This window comes from Artibeus jamaicensis, unplaced genomic scaffold (assembly GCF_021234435.1).
Source record: "Artibeus jamaicensis isolate MK-2021 breed Jamaican fruit bat unplaced genomic scaffold, CSHL_Jam_final scaffold_286, whole genome shotgun sequence".
NCBI classification, from domain to species: Eukaryota; Metazoa; Chordata; class Mammalia; order Chiroptera; family Phyllostomidae; genus Artibeus; species Artibeus jamaicensis.
In genome coordinates this window covers 6,678,723-6,698,520 of record NW_026522034.1, presented here as the reverse complement: position 1 = coordinate 6,698,520, position 19,798 = coordinate 6,678,723, and the positions used below count along the sequence as shown (strand labels likewise).

General features: G+C 42.9%; 1 long non-coding RNA gene across 1 annotated transcript; it reads left to right on the top strand.

Moving 5' to 3' along the window:
- The first annotated feature begins 314 nt into the window (after positions 1–314).
- LOC128626101 (uncharacterized) lies at positions 315–19,188 on the top strand. Its single transcript, XR_008390004.1, has 3 exons — positions 315–372; positions 6,087–6,175; positions 18,752–19,188. It is a non-coding gene; the product is annotated as an uncharacterized LOC128626101 (long non-coding RNA).
- The last annotated feature ends 610 nt before the right edge of the window (positions 19,189–19,798 follow it).

The window sequence follows — 19,798 nt, the reverse complement described above, 5'->3', positions numbered from 1 at the left end:
CTGGAGAGCTTTCCTTGTGATCCCATGAACGAGCTTGGTTTCCACCACCAACAATCTCTCCTGGCGCTTATATCTTGTTGGTACAGAAATGAGATCCCCTCTTGAGGGTGATATTGAGAAGAGAAATACCATGTTTGTGGTCTTCTAGTAAAAAGGAAAGGCAAGAACTTGTGGCTCCTCAGGAGTGTGGGGAGCCGTTGCTCATTCTAGGTTTTGCGTGTGAGTGGCCTGGCTGGTTAATGAATAATCCGTATGGCTTCCTGTTGCCTCTCCTCCCTCAACCGTCTCTTCCCTGGGGCCAGAGGGACTTGATCCTCGATGTACATGCCTTCTTGGCCATCCTCTGATGTTCTGGGAGTTTAGGGAACCCAGGTCAGTACTCAGTGAGTGGGCAGCAAGCCCACAGGCACTGCGGGCTCCACCTACACCCTCTGCTTCAGGCCTGGTACTGGGATGCTGCCGTGTCCCTGAAACCAAACCTCCTTACGCCCCAGCTTTAGTCGCTTGGTCTCTCATGCCTTTGTACCTGGTCTGCCCTCTTGTCTGCCCCCATGCTGATTGAATCTTATTTTGTCTGGTTCCAAACTCCCAAAGCCTGTGTCCTCCTACCTAGATTCTGTCCCCTTTGGCTCGGTTTCCTCCCACCCCGTTTTGCTGCAGTTGCTAGTGAGAATAATCTCCAGATGAAAGGACACAGGGCACAGAGGTCTACTGGGTGGGGCAGCGAGTGAGGGTACCAGGCTATTAGCAGGTATCCCTGGAACAAGTTGTCTTCTCTGTTTGGCCTTTCCCCGGGTCTTCAGGACGTGGGAGAGACACACATCTCTTGGTCCAAGACTGTCCAGACAAGTGCGTGCTGAAGGTTTGCTTTTTTCCAAAAGGAATCTTAAGGAGTAACAAAATACTGAGGTCGCCTCAAAAGCAGAAATGTCCAGTGTTCCTTATGTTTTGGTGCAGCAGCTAGACAGTTAAATGTGCTGCTAGATCTGGGGATGGCTGCTAAGTGTGCAGTTGGAGTTGAGGCTACTTAACTGCAACTGAATCTGAGGGAGGTGCTGGTATCAGCTCCCACTTCCTGAGCTTCATGGAGCTAATTGTCATACATGTGAGACAGTGGAGTCTTAGCCTGCTCCTGATCTGTTCCTGACCAGGGCATGGATGACACTGATTCACATTCCTCTCCACTGAGTAATAGTAACCATAACAACAACTAGCAGTTACTGAGCAGTAACTACTAGCACCATTCAAAGCTTTTCACGTGTGTTTTCTCCATCTTGTAACCCTGTGGTGTGTATATTACAGATATCGCCACTTGAACATGAGAAAACAAGGAAGGCATAGAGAAGTTAAAACTTCACCCAAGACTATTTGAGCCAATAAATCGTAAAGAGAGCCTGCATTCATAACCACCACCAGTCTTAAGGACCTAGTGTTTAGTAAAATAATGCAAGAATGAGAAGTAAGGAAGAGGGAAGGCAGGGAGAGGTTAAGGGAGGAATGAAAGAACAAGGGAAAGAAGAACCTAGGGCTAGTTAGCAAGGCAAATTGAAAAGTAGAATACAGAGAGACTGCTCAGGAAAATATTAAGTTTGAATTCTGAAGAACAAAGGTTAGTTTTTGTAACCTGATTTTATGGGTCAGCTGGAAGCTGGAACAGGTCCTGTTGCCAAGAAGTTCAGAGTCAAGTCTGAAACTTGATCACAGCAACTGTGGTTAACCAGTATTGATGAAATATTTGTTATCTTTGATCCTGATTTTCTACTTATGTTTATATTTTTCTGGACCATTCTATGTGTCTTTTGTTGCAAGCCACCTTGAATCCTCTGTGGAAAGAGGATAAGGCCAAATAAATGAGCTAAAACTATACACAAAGCTCCAAAGAAAAAATAACTCCTATATTTCTTGGGCAGTGGGACAGTTTTCAGTCTCTCTTCAGGAGACACGAAACTATTACTTTCTTAAACCAGTCTCTCTAAGCTTGAGTTGTCAGAGTTGACTTCTCTTTGTTTATGTTGAAATATTTCAACATGCAGAATGAATGTAGAATAGTATCTCAAATAAATAGCCTGCACCCACCACCGAGCACAACAGACATAAATATTTTTCCCCACTTGCTACAGACATTTAAAATAAAACATTATAAATAGAGATGGAGCTCCTCTGCACCTCTCTCCTTCCCTAGAAGTAACCACTGTCTTGAATTCAATACTTATTATTCATTCATGTTTTCATACTATTTCTATTTATGCATACGCTTGTAGGGTATTTGTCGAATTTTTATATTTTTAAGTTTTATCAAAATAGTATCATGCAATGTATATATTTCTGTATCATTTTTTAATCTAATGTTCTGTTTCTGAGTACCTCTGCTCAGAAACAACTGATAGAAGTGACTCTGCTCCTTTCATTTTTACTGCTTGGTACTCAGTTGTATGGGCGATGAACAATTTCTATACCCAGGTTCTTGTCGGTGCCTTCCGGTACACAACCATCACAGACCCCACTGCTTTGAGTACAGAGCACTTGTCCGCATGTGATTTTGGGGAGTCACACAGTTTGTGGTGGCGTTGCTGGGTCACACGCACACATTTACCGGTTTTATCAACTGGTTTGCACTCCCACGAGCACAGCACACCAGTCCTGGCTGCTCTGCACACTCACTGACAATTAGATTTCATTTTTACAGTATAACGTGTGTTTGGTTATGTTGTGTGTGTATTTGAGTATAGATTGATCAAGGCTTTTTTAAAGATTAAATTTATATGCAGTGAAATGCACTTAAATGGCTAATTGATTGATTTTGAAAATATCCTCAACCTCCCATTTAAGACATAAAACATTTTAATCACTTCAGAAAATGTCTTCTAGTCAATCCTTGCTCCTTCCTTATGAGCAACTTACTTTTTTTGTTAGAACAACTCAGCAACTTAAAATCCCAGCTTATTGTTGGACAACATTGTTTCACACATAAACAGGCTAAAAAATTAAAATAAACAGCAACTTCCTAGACAAAAAGAAAGAAAAAAAAGAAACCTTTTATCTTTGGCCTTTTTAACTATCTCACAAACTAGCTGTAATATACCTAAATACATACACAAAAATAGTTACTGGAATGCTCAGAATAAGATTGCTTTATGTTTGTTGATTTTGCTTTTTTTTTTTTACAAAATTTTTTTTCTTTTTTCAGATTACAATGTGCACGGTCACACCACCAGTAGCCTAAAGACAAGGAACACTCCAAAGTGTAGTTTGGTCGTCCCACGATTATTACAAATGGCTGACCCCTAACAATATGTACAAAAATATAAAATGCAAATAAAAGATGCAACAAATTTTTGTTTTAAAAGTACTTTTAAGGAAAAAAAAGCAGAGTCTTGGAAGTTTTAGGGTTTTTCCTCCCTGGTTGCACACTCACGGTTCTGGTTGAGTGGCAGAGAGCTAGTGTGGCACTGCCCGCGCCCTGGGGGATGGGGCAGGCGGGACTCCCGTCTAGAAGGTGACCGCATTCAGATTCTGAGGAAGTGGAACGTGGCTAGGTCCCGGTGGCCCTTTTTAAAAAAATTAACTTTTCCTTTTGGGCTGTCTAGCCATCCTCATTATTTTCAACTGCCCGTTTTTTCCTAGCTTCCTCAGCCTCCTCGTCTTCATCTCCATCCTCTCCCTCACCATCACCTTTTTCCTCCTCCTCCTCTCCTCCTTCTTCCTCTGCCTTAAGGACAGCTTCCTGTGACCAGTTTTCCTCTTAGCGTTCCCTTTAGCAGGTGAGTCTCTTCCATTTGCATCCTCCTCCACAACTTCCTTCTTCTCCTTTGAGCCCTTTTTCGGTTGTGATGTCGACCTGGGGTCCGGGGCTGCATCTGACAGGCTGGGGTGGGCCCGTGACCTGGCGACCCAGTTCAAGTGACTTGGTGATCCAGTGATCGCATCATTCGGTCTTCTCATGATCTGGCGATCCCACTAACCCGGTGATCCTGTGATTTGGTGATCCCAGGATCCCAGTGGTCTGGCGATCCTGTGCAGGAGATTTTTTTTTTTTAAGTGAGAGTTGGAGATCTGTGGTGAAAGAGCTGCTGGAGCCCGTGGGCTGGAGGCAGCTGCAGACAGCCCAGAGCCAGACCCGGGAACAGCGCAAAGGTGGCTTTTCAGAGCAGCCAGTGGGGGGAGCAACTATTTTCCTAATCTCTTTCACTATTAATTAATTTTGTCTATTCTGTCTATACTTGGAGTTTACCTGCCCATCTCTTCCATCAGTCTGTAGATTCTCTGACCACATCTGAAGTCATGTCTTCCTGCCTATATTTAGAAAAATAGGTGGATGAGTAATAAAGCTTTATCTTGGTGTTTGTGTGGCAAACCAGTTTTACTTAATTTGGATGTTCATTTTGGAAACAGCTCTTGACTTCTGATTTTAATAACCTCACATCATGCAGTTTTGAGCACCTTGCACTGACACCTCTATGCACCCTCCAGATGCCAAGTTCAGACTCTGGTAAGCCAGGCAGCACCAGCACTTGGAGTCGCTGCACAGTGGCTGTGCCCAGCAGCCGACTCTTTCAGTCTTACGAACATCATCGTGGTGCGCAGCGGAGCAGCATAAAAAGGAAAAGTCTGCAACTCTGATACTACTGATCAGACGGGAAACCTCACAGGTACTACCATAGACTCAAAGGTGGAAATCATTAAACACAATGAAAGTTCCATAAAGAAAAAGAACAAAAAGTAAAGCCTACATGCAAAATGCTGGGAATATGTCAACAAGAGTGGAATCTAAAAGGCAGAGTGACTATGGATTTTTACCATTGTTTTAGCTTTCTGGGAATGAAAGCCCCACATAATATACAAGTTGCCCTGTTGAACTTTTCATTTTCTAGCAGATTTACAGAGATATATTGTGGACCAGCTATCCTCAATAAGACGTAAGGTTGATCATCAGTTTGTGTGAACTCTGAGGTCAAGTTTCTCAGCACATCCAGGCCGCGAACTGATGCTGCAGATGGTGACGGTGAGGCGTGTGGTCTGGGGAGAGGCTTGAAGGCTGAGATGTCCGTGCACCTGATGATGTCAGCAAGCAGTCAGTCAGGGTTCAGGATTGGGGAGACATCTCCCAGAACATGAGCGAAGACTGCCTGCCATTACCCTGGGGGGCTGCCCACATCAGACTGACACGCAGGAGTCTTGCCCTTCAGATGCCTGTCCGCACCCGCTTTCCTGGGACCCAATCCCTGTGGTGGGTCCCGGCACTCTTAACAGACTCTCACCTGACTTTTGAGCCTGCTGGGTCGGGACCAGTGCTTTGGCAGATGCGCACACAGCAGCCATGAGCCCTGGCCTCCTCCTGTGGTCTGGAAGGGAGTCCGCTTCAGCTTCTGTGCCATGAGGAAGTCAGCCTGGTCAGACCCCAAGGGATATCGGCCTCTATTAACAAGAAGACAGGGTTTTCTAACAAAAAAGAAGAATCCAAAGAAAGTTTTTGCAATCAGCTTTGAAGTGCTAATGTTATGGGATTTCAAATGTGTAAGGCCTCTCATCTTTCCCCAGGCTGACCCTAGAGTGGCAGAACAGGGTCGCCATCCTTCCAACAAGACTCTGTGGAGCCCTGGTCATGTGCTGTAGCTGCACATAACATTAGACTGTGGAAGGAGACACGCGGCCAGTGGCAGAGCACTTTGTAAGACTGTGGTTGGGAGACCAAAGGCCTTGAGAGTTGGTAAGATAAGAACACTCCCGGCCTCCGCCCTGTGGAATAGATTGCCGATAGCGATGGGGACGGTCGTGGGGCAGGGCTGACTGACCATGCGTGGTGCAAGTATGACTTTCAGCTAACCCCGCACTGAATGTGAAAACCCAGAGACCTTCGCCTCCGTGAAGTACGGGAAGTCAGGCCCAGTAGCTGAACTTACGGACCCTGTTGTGCTCAGATGACCAACAAGAGGGAAGGTGCTGCGGCCAAAATCCAGGAGCCTGATGACCAGCGCCCAGCAGAGCCAGTCAAAACTGAGAATGGAAATATATCCCTAAGCTCTGCACAGAACCTAGTTCTTTTTTAAAAAAAGATTTTTATTTTATTTTGTTTTATTTATTTTTAGGGAGGATCAAAGAGAGAGAGAGACGTCAATGTGCCACTGATCAGTTGCCTCCCACGTGTCCCCATTCAGGGGTCTGGCCCACAGCCCAGGTATGTGCTCTGACTGGAAATCGAACCAGTGACCTTTCACTTTGCAGGACGATGCCCAACCAACTGAGCCACACTGGTCAGGGTTATTCTTAATTTGAATTCACCTAAAATCATTCAGATGCTGCTGGGTTTTTCAGCCATTTGACCCATGGCCTGTATTTCCGGTCCAGGAAAGAAGCCGCACAGGCTCCTCTCTCCACTCCCCTCCCCCACGGTGCCCAGTTCTCTGACATGCGCTGTGTGTGCCGCTGTCCTACTTCTAATGCCTCTCGCAACACCAGCCTTTTTCTCTGCATCCGTCTTCTCTCCTTCCACTTTCCTCTTTTTCTTTCTTGTACCAAATACTTCTGTAATCCTCTTCCTAGCCTTCCGGCTCCATCCTCTAGTGCTGTTTCTCTCACACTTCTAATCACAAAAAGTAAACAAACGAAACCCCCACATTTCCCTCCCTCTCATTCTATTAATTTCTTAGGACCTCTGTTTCTCAGCATCTCTAGTCACTACCTTCGTACCTCAGGCTTCTGAGACTTGGGACTATTTTTTAAAATTTCCGTGTTGACTCATTGAGATACCACCTCACACCAGTCAGAATGGCCGTCATAAACAAATCAGCAAACGTGTTGGTGAGGTTGTGGAGAAAAGCGAACCCCAGTGCACTGTTGGTGGGAATGCAGACTGGTGTAGCCACTGCAGAAAACAATATGGAATTTCTCAGAAAACTAAAAATGGAACTGCCTTTTCACCCAGCAATTCTACTACTGGGATTATACCCTAAGAGTCCTGAAACACTAATCCAAAAGAACCCATGCACCCCAGTGTTCACAGCAGCACAATTTACAATAGCCAAATGCTTAAAGCAACCTAAGTGCCCATCAGTAAATGAGTGGATAAAAAAACTATGGTACATTTGCACAGTGGAATTCTATGCAGCAGAGAGAAAGAAGAAGCTCCTACCCTTTGCCACAGCATGGATGGAACTGGAGAGCATTATGCTAAGTGAAATAAGCCAAGTGGTGAGGGACAAATACCATATGATCTTAACTTTAACCGGAACATAAACAACAAAAGAAAAAAGCAAACAAAATATAACCAGAGACGTTGAAATTAAGAACAATCTAAAAAAAGCCAGATGGGAGGGGGGACAGTGAGGAGGAAGAGTTTTCAGTCCTACTATATAGGACACATGGGCAAAACCAAGGGGGAGGGTAGAAGCAAGGGAGGGAGGTGGGTTTGGCTGAGGTGGAGGGGAAATGCAGACAATTGTAATTGAACAACAGTAAAGTAATTAAAACATTTCTGTGTTGATCCCAATCTCTATGAAATTATTCTCAGAAATACTACATGCCAAGTGAGATATTCTGACGAGCATCATCTAAGCCCCATGGCAAGGGGAATAGAGACATGTCCTATCCAGCTTATCTCCTACTAGACTGTGAATATCTTAAAGAGGGACAGTTTTTGGACCTTAAAGAATACACGTTTATTAGAATATCTTAGTTGTGGCTGGCACCACTTACTATAATAAAAGTAGGGTACAGCAATATCACATCTTTCAATTTAAAAAATCATTGGATACCATGGGGTATTTTTTTAAAATATTTTATTTATCTTTAGAGGGGAAGGGAAGGAGAGTGGGAGAGAAACATCAATGTATGGTTGCCTCCCATGTGTCCCCCTGGTGCTAGGGGGATGGTTGCTTGGTTCCCAGGCCCGAGCTCAATCCACTGAGCTACGCCAGCCGGGGCTTCCATGGGGTATTTTTTAAAGTCACAATTTCTGGTGCAAATGTCTCAACAGCAGGGGTGGAACTTTTGCCCATAGTTCACACGCATACTTACCTGCCCACCATCCCAACTGTCGAGGAAAAGAGACCAAGGAAACCAGGAGGGGAGGTGGCTCTTTAACTTGGGGAAGCGTGGGGGGAGAGCAGGAATATCCTGTTGTCAACAGAAAGCAAGAATTTTATATTAAAAAAAAATATGAGGAGCAATGTCAAGAGGCCAAAGGATCCGATCTCAGGGTTTTCATTGACCAAGTTGTAATAATTTAAGCACAAAATATTATCTTTATTATGGTTACTTGAAGTAAGTTGAGGATATGAAAGATCATGAAGTCATAATTATTCCCAACAGGGAAAAGTTAACATAATAAGTATAAAACATAATTATAATACAAAAAAATGGATAACCAGTTATGAATTTGTTTCTTTTCAATGGATTTTAACAAGTAACTATTGTTTACATGTGGGTATTTTTTCTCTTCCACTAAATTACAGTTTTTTATAAAAATGTATAAATGTATATGCATATTTGTTTCTGAGCAAAAATAGAATTATGGAGCTGAGTAAACCAATAATGTAGGAAAAAAACGGGACCCAGCAAGAAGAGGGAGGACTGACTCAGTTGGCACCAGGATTAACACATAATAATTCAGGTAGAAAGAAGGTCCGGCACTTAATCAGATTCAGCGATCACACAAAATTACCGTGGAGAAGAGAATTTCGACCGTCTCCCACAAGGATGAATTAGTCAAATCTTCCAAAAAGGAAGCATATGTTACTGATACCTAGTGCCTCATCTCATAGGAAATGAAACTACTAGATGTCCCTATGCATTTTCATAAAATACCAACAAGGAATACATAATTCTTTAAAAAGGTAGCAGATCCAGTCAATATATCATAGCGATAGGACAGTGGTTTTTGTAATGCTGGTAAAATGAGACTTTAAAAGTGCTACATCATTTCCTGAAAGACACCAGATTGTAAAAAAATGAAACCGAAGCGAAGGTGTGACCTTCAAAATCGCGTTGCAGTAACATCAGAAGTTTATGCAGCTTGAAGCTGAGTCGTGGCCCCAGACAGAGGAGGGGTCAGCCAATAGTCCACATCCCAGAGCCGGGGCGCGGCTGAGCACGTATACTTTTTCTTTGGGGTCTCGTAATATTACTCCACCCATGGGAAGAAATAAAAATATATGACTGAAACCTTAGGAAGATATTAAACTAAGTATACTAATATCCCCTAGGAAGGTATAAAACAAGAACATAAATTATCAAAGAAATGAATAAGTCCATTGTCCTGAGGCTTTAGAATACATTTAAGTGTAAGTATAATAATAAGATTTTACTCTGCATTTGTGAAAGAAAGGTTTATATTGGAAGTATTCAAAACTAATCAGCCATAGTCAATGCATAATTGCATTTCAAATGATCGAAAAGAATATAATTAAATTATAGTCAACTTAAATTTTCAAGATAATTTGCTTTTAAAAACATTTGTTTACTAGTTGTATGATTTCAATTATTTAAGCATTAAACGAAATATAACACACTCCAGTTCCTGACAGGAGGATTAAGAAACCTGGGCTGTGAGGTTCATTTTCCAAAATTGTCTCAAAGGAAATTAGAGACAGTGATTAGAAACCTTTTTTGCACAAGGGAGCTATAAAACAATGGACAATCGGGAATTTTCTTTGGACCAATTATATCAGAATCTCCAGAAGCAGCAAGTGGGCACTGCTGTTTTCAAACTCCTACTCAGGTCCAACTGACATGCAGCCAGGCTTGAGGAACTGCTAGGGGAGGAGAGGAGGAGAGTTTGCAGAAGTAGCATAAAAACTTTGAGAAGGCCAGGAGGAGGTCAAAGACATTCACGAACTGGTGGAGAAGCTTGTGGAAGTCTGGGGTGGGGACAAAGTGGGGTGTAGGTATAGATACGGCAGGGGAATTTTGTTCTTATCTGTACTCCACATTTATTTGGCAACATCATTTCGGACTCCATCACTTCTGTAGAGTGGAAGTTAGCAAGAGCACCCCAGGTGCCGGAAGTGCCTGTGGGGCTATGGAAGGGTCGGGCAGGTGGGAAGAACATCAGGGCTGTTTCAAGACCCACCAGGATGAGAACCTGGTGAGAACTCGGGATGAGTACCCGCCCCACGGCCGTGGCTTCCCCACCCCCTTTTTCTCCACACCTTCAGAGACAGTGCTTTGCAACCTGAGAGGGTTATGTTTTTTTGGAGATAACCTGCTTCTTTCCAAGAGTTTAAGGGAGATTCTCTGAGGCAGCACCTGGTGAAGGAACTGGGAGTGGAGCTGGTCTGCAGGTTCTGGAATGTGTCTCCGCCAAGTTCCTGAAGACCTGGCTCACACAGCCTCTGTTCTCTGACTGCAGCGCAAGTATGTTAGAAATAAATAACCAAGGGATGATGGTCGGGTGGCGATTCTCTGTGGGTCTCTTTGTTTCTCTAAGTCTTCTGAGCAGAGACATTGCCAGTGTTCATCTGGACAATCTTGTCAAAGACATTTATAGAGCAAACAGCCTTGGAAAACAGTATCTCCTTCCTTGGTGGAGGGCAGGTTCGTTTTCGTCCAGCAGAAATGAAGGTAATGTCTCTCCCGGGCAAAGATGGGATGGGTTGGCTTACACCCCCTTGTACAAGATTGGAATTCTAATCTCAGGGTCCTCTAACTGTGATCAAACCCATCTTCCTGCATGGAAGGAAACCCAATGAGGAAATGAAGTAATGAAGTCCTTTGTCTTCAATTAGGAGCATCATGTCTTTTACCAGCATTTTCGAAACTGTTATTGGCTATCTCGTTAGCTTACAAATACAAGTAGGGTAAAATCGAAGGCTCTTTCCAGATCCTGACAACGATTTTTTAAAAACCCTTAAGTCTGGATATGAAATGGCAAAAAATGAAATAATCATTAGATTTTAAAAGAACTCATAAAGGAGTCCTGGCTAGTGTAGCTTAGTGGATTGAGCATGGGCCTGTGAAGCAAAGGATCGCGGTTTGATTCCTAGTCAGGGTACATGCCTGGGTTGCAGGCCAGTTCCCAGCAGGGGGCGCATGAGAGGCAACCACACACTGATGTTTCTCTCCCTCTCTCCTCTTCCCCCCAAAGATTAAAAAAAAACTTTAAAAAAAAGAACTCATAAAGATTATTATGGAAAATTGAATAAAGTGAAAATACTTTAAGCCAAAATTTATAAACAAAGCAATATTTGGAGGGAAATTTATTAATTTAAATCAATTTATCAGGTAAGTCAATTTATTGAGTAAGACTGAAAAATAATGAGCTAAGTGTTTAATTCAAGAAGGATAAAAGAAAAATCAGAACAAAACTGAAAGAATCAGAAAAAAGGAAATACAATGGCAGAAACCAAAGAATAAGACTCCTGTAGAATCTATAGTAATAGTAAAACTAACAAGAATGACGACCAGCAAGATTAAAAGCTGGTCCTTTGACAAGGTGAGCAGCACAGCCTTCTGGGAAGACGGCTCCGAAAAGGGAGAGATCAAATAAAGAAGCAAAATGCAACATGATAAAAAAGAAATAGCTGCAGACACATAAGAAATACTTTAAAAATAATAAAATATTGTGAACAGCTACAGTCTAATATATTTGAAAGTTTGGATGAACTGCATTTTGTTCTACAGGTGGTGCTAAATCACCGCGCAGCCGCAGAGCCGTCCGTGTGTCTTTTTATTCATCAGTAAAACGTGCCTCTTTATACACACAGAGTCCTGTTCAGCTGTAGAAATGAGTGCAAAAAATCCCCCATGTGTATGTTAGCTAAATGCATCCGACAGAGAACTAAAAATATATCATGGAACCAGATGAAAACTCCTGCCCTAACGAAAAAACTGAACAGGATGTGTGGAGTAACTGTTTAAAGATAGTGGATAATAAGAACGTCAGGACTGTGAATCCACAGAAAAGGGCACAAACGAGAGGAATCCTGCGATCGCTGCAGCTGTCTGCCGGAGGCACCCTCCGGGCAGCAGGGTGGACGGGGTTCTCGAGATGAGGCAGGCGGCCCAGAGCGAAGGTCTGGGAGCCCGTGGGAGCGGCCGGCGTGGGCAAAGCTGGAGAGCAGAGACAACCACATAGAAAGCAGCTCAGTCTTTGGTTAATGCTTGGACATGAAGTGAAACCCTTTGACATGCATAGATAAAAAAACTAATATTATTTGAAGGTAGACCATGGTAATTCAAGTTATTTATTACTACACTGAAACAACCACTAAGTATAAAACAAAGAGTTATAACTAATATGTTCCCAAAGAGAGAGAAATGGATTCATAAAAATATTCAATTAACCCAAAAGAAGTCAATGAAATAGAAAAAAGTTTGCAAATGACAGATGGAATAGACAGAAATTAAACAATGAGGTGGCAGCATGTAATTAATTATGTAAGGTGTAAATGGTATAAAAACCAAATTAAAAGGCAGAGGTTGTCAGATTGAATAATAAAGCAATACCTAACTGTATGCTGCCTACAAGCAACCCATGTTAAAAATAAAGATAAAATAGATTAAAAATAAAAGAATGGAAAAGATAAATCAGGTTAACCCCGAACAAAATAAAGCTGGAGTGGCTAAGCTAACATCAGACAAAGTACATTTCAGAACACACTATTTTAGCAGGGATAAAGAGGGTCATTTCATAAAGATAAAAGGGTCATTTCATCAAAGGACATAACAATTCTCAATATTTTTGCACCAAGTAATGGAGGATCAAATTACAAAATAACAAAGGATAAAATTAAAAAAACAACACACACACACACACACACACACACACACACACACAAATAAACAATAACTGATAGGCCTGAAGAGAGAAATTAGCAAATTCAAAATTACAGTCAGAGCCCTGGCTGGTGTGGCTGAGTGGATTGAGTGCTGGCCTGAGAACCAAAAGGTCATCAGTTCGATTCCCAGGCCTGCCTGGGTTGCAGGCCAGGTCCCTAGCAGGGGACACATGAGAGGCAACCACACATGGATGTTTCTCTTCCACTCTTTCTTCTTCCCTTCCCCTCTCTAAACATAAAATCTTTTTAAAAATTACAGCCAGAGATTTCCAACATTCTCTGTTAATAATTGACAAGTAGAAAATCAGTAAGGACCTAGAAAGCATTAAAAAAAAACCATAATAAGCACTATAAGCCAGTGATTTTCAACCAGTGTGCAACAAGAGTTTTTAAAACATGCAATAATACCTGACTATTTAGTCAGGGGCACTGACCTCTTTTCCCTTAGACTAAGGGAAAAAATTACCAGAGCCAACACAACAAGAGCCATCCAGTGTGAATGAATCAAAATTGTACCAATTTTTTTCTGTCAGATAGGCAAAAAAATACAGGTCTGGCAGAAGTAACGCCTGCTTGAGTGTGGTTGGTAGGGTATGTGAAGGTCTCGCATGAGATGAACGGCAATTTGAACATTACACCTAAAATGTCATATGGTATGGTTGAGTGTGATACTGTTATGTTACAGAATTACATGCTTAGGATTTTGTAATAAAATCTATTGTAATAAAAAGGGGCATTATTTGTGCTGGACCCTACATAAAATATTTTTTGGTTTGCTGCAGAATTTAAGTAATTAGTTTATGTGTGCCATGAGATGAAAAAGGTTGAACATCACTGCTGTAATCCAAACCATCGTATATTTAGAGAGAGAGCACTCGGCCAAACAGCAGCATGACAAACATTCTCTTCAAGTGCACAGGGAATATTTACTAAGAGCATTGCGGGATGTAAAACAAGCCTCAATAAGTTGAAAAAAGTTCAACTCATTCGAAGTATGTTCTCTGACCATAATGGAATCAAATTAGAAGACAGAACGAGAAAATAACCTGGAAAACCTCCAAATGTTTGGAACTAACGTACTTCTAAATAACTCATGGATCAAAGAAACGAGTGAAATTAGAAAGTATTTGGAACTGAATGAAAATGAAAACACAACATGTTGAATATTGTAGATGCTGGTAAAGTAGTGTTTAGAGGGAATTTGTTGGAAAGATCTCAAGTTAATGACCTGAGTTTCCACCTTAAAAGGTAGGAAAAGTAAAGCAAATTAAATGTCCAAATCAAAGAGAAAACCATTGGAAATAAATCAGTAAAACTGATGAATCTCTGGGCAGATTGGTTAAGACAAAAGAAGAGGACAACTTACTAATATCAAGAAAAAAGAAGTGACGTAATTACAGTTTCAACAGGCATTAAAAGAATAGTAAGGGAATACTATGAAGAACTCTACACACATAAATTCAGCAACTTAAATGGACAATTCCTTGAACGACATAATGAAAGCTCATTAAAGAAGAAACATTACTTCCGGCCAAGATGGAGCCATAGGTAGACCCATTGTGCCTCCTCACACAACCAAAATAAGGACAACAAAAAATTAGAAACAAAAAAACATCCAGAACTGGCAGAAAATTGAACTGTATAGAAGTCTAACAACCATGGAGTTAAAGTAGACACATTCATCCAGACCAGTAGGAGGGGCTGAGTTGCGGGGCCAGGGGTGGAGGGGAGTGCGGAGAGGGGTCCCGGCAAAAAAAAAAGCAGTGACTGGTGGACCCTGGTGGGCACACTAGGCAACAGTGGGTGGACCCTGGGTGTGCAAGGTGGCAGTGAGCTGGCCCAGTGAGACAGTGGATTGTGAAGGGGCTTGGTGAACAAGGTGGCTGGCAGACCAAGTGGTCCCACATTTGCGCACAGATAAACCAGGTGATACTGGGGAGCAAGACAGCACAACCCAGGGTCAGCACGGGAAATAAAACCTGAAAACACCAATTAAAAACACCTGTGGGGCCCTGGCTGCTGTAGCTCAGTGGATTAAGCACAGGTCTGCAAACCAGAGAATCGCAATTCGATTCCCAGTCAGGGCACATGCCTGGGTTGTAGGCTGGTTCCCTGCAGGCCAGTTTCCGGCGGGGGATGCATGAGAGGCAACCATACACTGATGTTTCCCTCCTTCTCTCCTTCCCCTCTAAAGATAAATAAATAAAATCTTAAAAAAAAAACACCTGTTGGGGTTGAGGTGCCAGAAGAGACTCCAGCCTCACAGGAGAGTTTGTTGGAGAGACCCACAGGGACCTAGAACATGCACAAACCATGGGAATCAGCACCAGAAGGGCCCAATTTGCTGGTGGGAAGTGGGGGAAGGGACTGAAATCCCGCAGAGAGTAGAGCAAGAACCATTGTTCCTTCTTGGACCCCTCCCCCACATACAATGTCACAACCCAGCAACTGGGTTGCTCTGCCCTGGTGAACACCTAAGGCTCCACCCTCACTACATAACAAGGACCTCAAGACAAAAAAAAAAAAAAAAATGGCCAAAACCAAAGAACAGATCAAAGCCCCAGAAAAAATACAAGTAAGCAATGAAGAGATAGCCAACCTATCAGATACACAGTTCAAAACACTGGTAATCAGGATGCTCACAGAATTGGTTGAATTTGGTAACAAATTAGATGAAAAGATGAAGGCTACGCTAAGTGAAATGAAGAAAAATCTGTAGGGAACTAATAGTGATAGGAAGGAAACTGGGACTCAAATCAATGGTGTGGACCAGAAAGAAGAAACAACCAAACTGAAAAGAATGAAGAAACAAGAATTCAAAAAAATGAGGAGAGACTTAGAAACCTCCAGGACGTCTTTAAACGTTCCAATATCCAAATTATAGGGGTACCAGAAGGGGAAAAGGAAGAGCAACGGTGGAAAAGCTATTTGAAGAAATAATAAAGGAGAACTTCCCCAATCTGGCAAAGGAAATAGACTTCTAGGAAGTCCAGGAAGCTCAGGGAGTCCCAAAGAAGGTGGACCCAAGAAGGAACACACCAAGGCACATCATAATTACATTTCTCAAGATTAAAATGAAGGAGAGAGTCCTTGAAGCAGCGAGAGATAAGGAGACAGTCACCTACAAAGGAGTTCCCATCAGACTGTCAGCTGATTTCTCAAAAGAGACCTTGCAGGCAAGAAGGGGCTGGAAAGAAGTATTCCATGTCATGAAAGTCAAGGACCTACATCCAAGATTCCTCTATCCAGCAAAGCTTTCATTTAGAATAGAAGGGCAGTTAAATTGCTTCTCAAATAAGGGCAAGTTCAAGGAGTTCATCATCACCAAGCCCTTATTATATGAAATGTTAAAGGGACTTATCTAAGAAAAAGAAGATAAAAAGCATGTACAGTAAAATGACAGCAAACTCACAGTTATTAACAACCACACCTAAAACAAAAATAAGAGCAAGCTAAGCAAACAGCTAGAACAGGAACAGAACCACAGAAATGAAGATGACATGGAGGGTTATCATCAGGGGAATTGGAATAGGAGAGAGGGGGGAAAAGGTACAGGGAATAAGTAGCATAGATGAGTAGGTAGAAAATAGGCAGGGGGAGGGCAAGAATAGTATGGGACATGTAGAAGTTAAAGAACTTACAAGTATGGCACATGGACATGAACTAAAGGGGGGGAATGTGGGGGGGAGGGGGTGTGTAGGGTGGAGGGGAATGAAGGGGGGAAATGGGACAACTGTAATAGCATGATCGATAAAATATATTTTTTAAAAAAGAAGAAATATTAATATTGGGTTGGCCAAAAAGTTCATTTAGTTTTTTCTATACAGTGGCTCTGGTAGTACTTAGTTGTCTTTAACTTCATTTGAAACAATTTTGTTAGATTGTATTGTGACAGCTGTCATATCAGTGTGCATTTTTTTTATATTTTATTTATTTTCAGAGAGAGAGGAAGGGAAAGAGAAAGAGAAGGAGAGAAACATCAATGTATGGTTGGGTGGCGCAATTGAGCTACGCCAGCCAGGGCATCAGTGTGCATTTTTAAAAGCCTTATTAAAATTAGTGAATTGTTTGCAACCATTTTAATATTGAAGATGGAAGGGAATATACAACATTTTAAGCATATTATACTTTGTTATTTCAAGAAAGGTTAAAAACACAACCAAAATGTGGAAAAAAGACTTGTGCAGTGTATGGAAAAGGTGCCGTGACTGATCGAATGTCTCATAAATGGGTTGTGAACTTTCTTGGTCCCACTGACATTTTGGCCAAATAATTCTTTGCTGTGGGGCTGTCTGACGCATTGGAAGATGGTTAGCGGGACCCCTGGCCTCTACCCACTAAAGCCAATAGTGGGAGAAAGTCAACATACTCAAAATATCCAAATCAATCAGGTTATTGGTGAAAATGAAAAATATGTCTTTTGTTTTACTGGGAAAAAAAACCAGACTTTTCGGCCAGCCCAGTAGATAACCCATATGGCCCTATTACCATTAAAGACTGAATTTTTACTTCAAATTCAGAAAGAAAACTCTAGGCTCAGCTGGCATCACTAATGATTTCCATCAAGTATTTAAGAAAGCAAAAAAATTAATTTTAATTAAACTCAGAAAATTGAAGAGAAGAAACTTCCCAGCTCATCCTTTAAGCTCTATTACTCTGATACCAGAACCAGACAGACATTATAAGAAAGAAAATGACAGTCCCCAAATCCCTCGTGGATGTAGATATAAAAATCCTTAACAATATTTTAGCAAATCAATCCAACAAAATGTAAAAAGCTGGTGTATCATGACTGAAAGGATTTCAGCCCAGGGATGCGGGTTTGGTTGAACATTTGAAAAGTTAACCAGTGTGATTCGCCCTGTTAAGGACTAGAAGAAAGTGATCAGATAAGTATCGGAGCACACGCAGAAAAGGTTCTGTGCCCTGCTCACAGCCCACACCCAGGCGACGTCATGGGAGCTCACCTGCAACAGCTCGGAGCTCCGACTTCACACACACCACAGGCTGCTCCTGGGGTCCTGCTCTGGGCTGGCTCCAGGGAGCGGGCAGAGGGGCCTCTCTCTGTGAGCGCCCAGCATTATCTGGTACTGCTGTGTGACGGCCCCACCTGCTGCCCAGTCCATCGGAGTTTTAGCCCTCATTTGGGGCCACCGGTTTCATCACCTGACCTGAGACAATAGAATTTAGAGTTAGCAGTGGCAGGTGCTTCAGCTAATGTTGTCCTGACAATGGAAAAGTGGTCCTTTCAGGATGAACAGTGTTGCCCACTCAAGCCACCCACTCTTTGTCATTCTGGATGGCTCAAAAGTAGGATTATATTTGACTTTCTGTGTACTCTGTCTAGGCCAACAGCCTCTTGCTTTCATTCTCAAATCATCCAAAACTTTTCACAAAATCTGCATACCATAATATTTCCACACTACCCTGCAACCCGTGTCTGAAAGGCAAAGACACAGTCTCTGCGCTGCCCCCGCCCTTGGACATGAGGCAGCGATCAGCCCCGCAGTGGCGCTCTGCTCCCTGACTGCCTTCCGCCCTTCTCCACACAGCTCCCAGAGTTCACATGAAGCCAGTTTTCCATTCCTGATCTTTTCCATTGGGTCTGTGAACAGGCTTTAATCAGGGTTTTCTAGTTCTGAACTTTGTGCCTTTTCCAGAATGATTCCAAGCGTCAGACCCTGACATCATAACTGCTGCCCTACCCAAGCCATGCCTCACCACCAGGGAAACTCCCTTGGTTTCAGTGCTTGCCTGGCCACGTTCAGTCCCTGCTCAATGGGAGGAGCTGGACAGCTAGAGTGTGTGGGAGCATATTCATTTAAAGAGGCCCAAACAGCCAGAACCCCTCAGAGAAACCCCCTTTGGGAACAGTGGGTGCCACTGACTGAACACATCATTAGTCCTTTCTGTCATTCTGCATCACCTTCAGGGATGAACAGTGACCTCTGACCTTTCTGTGCTTTTCTCTCTGAAAGGAGCTGCAACTTCTGACACCGTCTGACAGCTTCGCACGGGATGGAGGTGCTGGGTCACACTGGATGGAAAGTGTGGCCGACCAGTTCTGCAGTGAAGCTGCTTCGATTCACTCCCTCCCATCAGAAAGAACACTGCTTTTTTTGTACTTCCCCTTGCAACTCTGCAGTCTCTGAAGCAGAGCAATGAATCTTGTTGTCAACACAAATAGACCTCATAAAATTCAAAGTTAAAATTACCTCTGACAGTTTCCTCACCCATTAAAAGAGCGGGTTAGACCAGATAATCTCTAAGGGTCTTTCCAATTCTCAGGTCTAGTGACTTTACGACTTCAGTCAACAATATAAAACAATAGTGGGAAGCAAATGACTTCCTCTAAAACTCTGCAGGTTCTGGAGAGTTGATCTGAAAAGTTGAAAGCCAAAATGAACTCTGAAATGGAGGAGGCTAACGAGAACAAGCTTGTAAAATGCACCACCACCTTTGTGCCTTCCAGTTGGCTCAGGATGGTTTCCAGACAGTGCTATCTGGCTGATCAGTATCTTTCTTCATTAATGCAACTAACAGTTTGTTCTATTTGCCAAAGGTTGAAAGAAAGCTGAGCCAAGAGCTGAGCCAAGGCCAGAGGTTCCCCACTCCTGCCCTACACATCCAGCCCCGGGGCTTTTACGTTTTTCTGCTACGTTTCAAGGCAAGTAACTTTAATTTTGCTTCTGTCACTGTGAAATACCACATCTGCATGGGACTAGGGATGCATTTGCCTTAACCGAGCATGCTGAAACCCTTTCAGAACCTGAGCGGAACAGCGGGTGACAGCAGGAGTTGCCTTTCTGGTGGTCGAACTGCAGAGAGCAGCCTGTGAGAGAGTTGTCCGTTCCTGGAGAGCGAACCCTTCCCAACCCAGAGATACATCGCTCCGGGAGAAGGTGGTGGCAGTTAAGATTCAAATGGGAATGTCACAGGCAGGAAAAGCTTGCTTTAAGTTTGGCACTGAATTGGGGACCACAGCTTTGGGAGTCAATGACACGAGGACAGGAAGGGGAGCCTCC